Source organism: Montipora foliosa, chromosome 10 (assembly GCF_036669935.1).
Source record: "Montipora foliosa isolate CH-2021 chromosome 10, ASM3666993v2, whole genome shotgun sequence".
NCBI classification, from domain to species: Eukaryota; Metazoa; Cnidaria; class Anthozoa; order Scleractinia; family Acroporidae; genus Montipora; species Montipora foliosa.
This window is the reverse complement of record NC_090878.1, coordinates 26,097,613-26,100,112: the sequence shown is the minus strand read 5'-3', so window position 1 is coordinate 26,100,112 and position 2,500 is coordinate 26,097,613. Positions and strand designations below refer to the sequence as shown.

The 2,500-nt window shown below is 39.7% G+C and overlaps 1 protein-coding gene across 3 annotated transcripts in view; it reads left to right on the top strand.

The window, feature by feature from the left end:
* The window catches only part of LOC137974282 (DEP domain-containing protein 1B-like), a 32,187-nt gene that overhangs the window by 16,367 nt on the left and 13,320 nt on the right, over positions 1-2,500 (top strand). The gene's annotated exons all lie outside the window — the stretch shown is intronic.

Here is a 2,500-nt window from a genome sequence, read left to right as displayed (position 1 = left end):
TCACCTTCGATTTTGTAAACATTCAAAGTTCAAGGCGTTATTTTTCATGTCGAGGACCTGGTACGAGTCTCCTTCTATTGGTGCAACACAAACACGCCCTTATATACACACCACTGAAATGACACAGTTGCCTTCTCTAAGAGAAGAGATTTGTGAAAAATAAGAGAAGTTGCAAGTTTTTCCACAAAATGTAGTTTCTTTCGTTGAAAACTGATAAAAACTTACTCATAGATAAGTTTGTTGTGAAAACGCTCGCTTTTTCTTCGACGAAGAAGGAAGTTCCCACCTTCCGCCCAATCTGACAGCTCACGATCGACCAAGAAAGTACCTCACAGGTACGCTCCACGTGGATGATGGACTGATGTTTTTCTCATCGTGCAATATTAGGGCCTTTTATTCGAGAGAAAATAAGCCGCAGCTTACTCTGGCCACGGTGTGAAGGCCGCGGCTTATTTTCTCTCGTATAAATGGGGGTATGGCCCTATTGTGATTGACCATCTTCAGAAGTTCGTGGTTGACAAGCACCTTGATCATTCATTTGGCATGTTAGCTGTGTCCTTTCAACTTTTATAAATGTGGTGCACCGGTAGTGCAGAAGACCTCATTTTTTTTATTTATCCCAACTAATGGCGATCGAGATACATAATTACTGTTCCTTTGTGTTCAAAATGTCTTTAGGGCAGCAAAAAAGTGTTTTTCTTAACCTGAAACCTTATAAAACAAGCTTAATGCTGAGAAAAAAATCGCATAATTTACATTATTTATCGCATAATTGGCCTTTCTAATCGCACAATCTGCCCTGAAAAAATCGCATAATTTGCATTTTTTAATCGCACCTTATCAGAAAGCCTGTTATTTGAAAGATCCTATCTTTAGTGTCAATGCCAATAAGTAAGCAAACGATTCTCGACTGAGACCAACTACAGTAAACATGACCCTTGTCATGATTGCGTGAGACAATCATGTAAGACAAACATGTTTCAGTTTAAGGTAACTTGAATAAAAAGAATGTACCAGCTTTCAGCATAGAACAAAATGTGACTGAAGTCATTCAAAGCATCCATTATAAGGTAGGCATGTTAGTAGCCAGGTTTCCACAGAGTGATCTATGATCAGATAGCGAGGTGTTTGTTTCTAGTTTCTCATTTACCGGTATTTTAAATCTTCATGCATTGTTTAAAATCTATGTCATAAAAGAAAAAAGTGTTTCCAACAATATTAATTAGAGTAAATAAATGCTGTTTTGATCTGGTTGATTAAGTGTCCTAAATAAGAAGAAAAAGCTCTTCATCTGTGTACTAGAGATTCAGATATATATTGGGTGAAATGCACAGTTTAACTGAAACGCGCACCAAAAGCAGTAACTGTTACAAATATTTACTTATCGGTTAGCCAAAACTCAAACATTGCTCTGCCCTCTTAAAGGTTTTCCGTCCAGCGACAAGCAATTCCTATCATTAAAAATATATATTTAATTAATATTATCCTCCGTTTTGGGCAAGCAGGATAATGCTGTCTTGAGGTAGCTAGATTCCTTCTCCTGAACGTGCTAAGCTATTTGAACTTACCTCTCTGGATACGGGTGGGTATCACTGTAAATGTATCACTTGGAAAAAATATCCAGCCATATGCATATTTTAGCTCAAAATTCAGCGCGGTAAAAAATAGTTTGCTCACCTTTTACCCACGGGGATGGACTACATGTACAGACATACAGCAAATAATATAATACACTAGAACGACAGCCAGAGTTAGTTTCTGATTTGCATTTATGAGAGGATAAATAGCTTTGAAAGGTGACAGTTAGGTGCTCCCAGATCTATTTCTACTAATCTTTTCTTATCGAATAACAAGTGAGCAGCCTGAGTTTCACTGATAATACAACCTGACAAATGTCTTGTTACAGCGGCATAAATGAATAAACTGGGTTTTCAATTTTTCTCGCTCACTCACGCCACACTATCAGTGATAATCAAACCAGACTAATGGCTGGCTCAGTCGCACAAGAGCAACAAAATGGTTGTCTCGCTTTTTCTCGATCAGGTCTTGCCTTAAAAACAGCTTTATGGACCGATTCGGGCCCGAATCTTGCTCAGTCAGGCCACAAATTTTCTTAGAAGGTATTGGAGTGGGCAATGAGGAAGAGAGGTATACCAGAGGTACATGTAGTGGTGAGAGCAGTGATGAGTTTTTATGAAGGGGCAAAGACAGGGGTCAGAATTGGGCTAGAGTTGTCCGAGGAGTTTGAGGTTAAAAGCTTAGGATCCGTGTTGTCGCCGTTGGTTTTTGCAATCGTGGTTGACGTGGTTATGGAGAGTGTGAGAAATGGTTTGATGAGTGAGACGTTGTACGCGTATGACTTGGTGTTGACGAGCGAAACGATGGAGGGACTGAGGGAAAAGTTCTGGAAATGGAAGGAGGCATTCAAGAGCAAGGGGCTGAAGGTGAACCGCAGGAAGACAAAAGTGGTAGTGAGTGGGGCAGAAGGTGAAATGTCTGT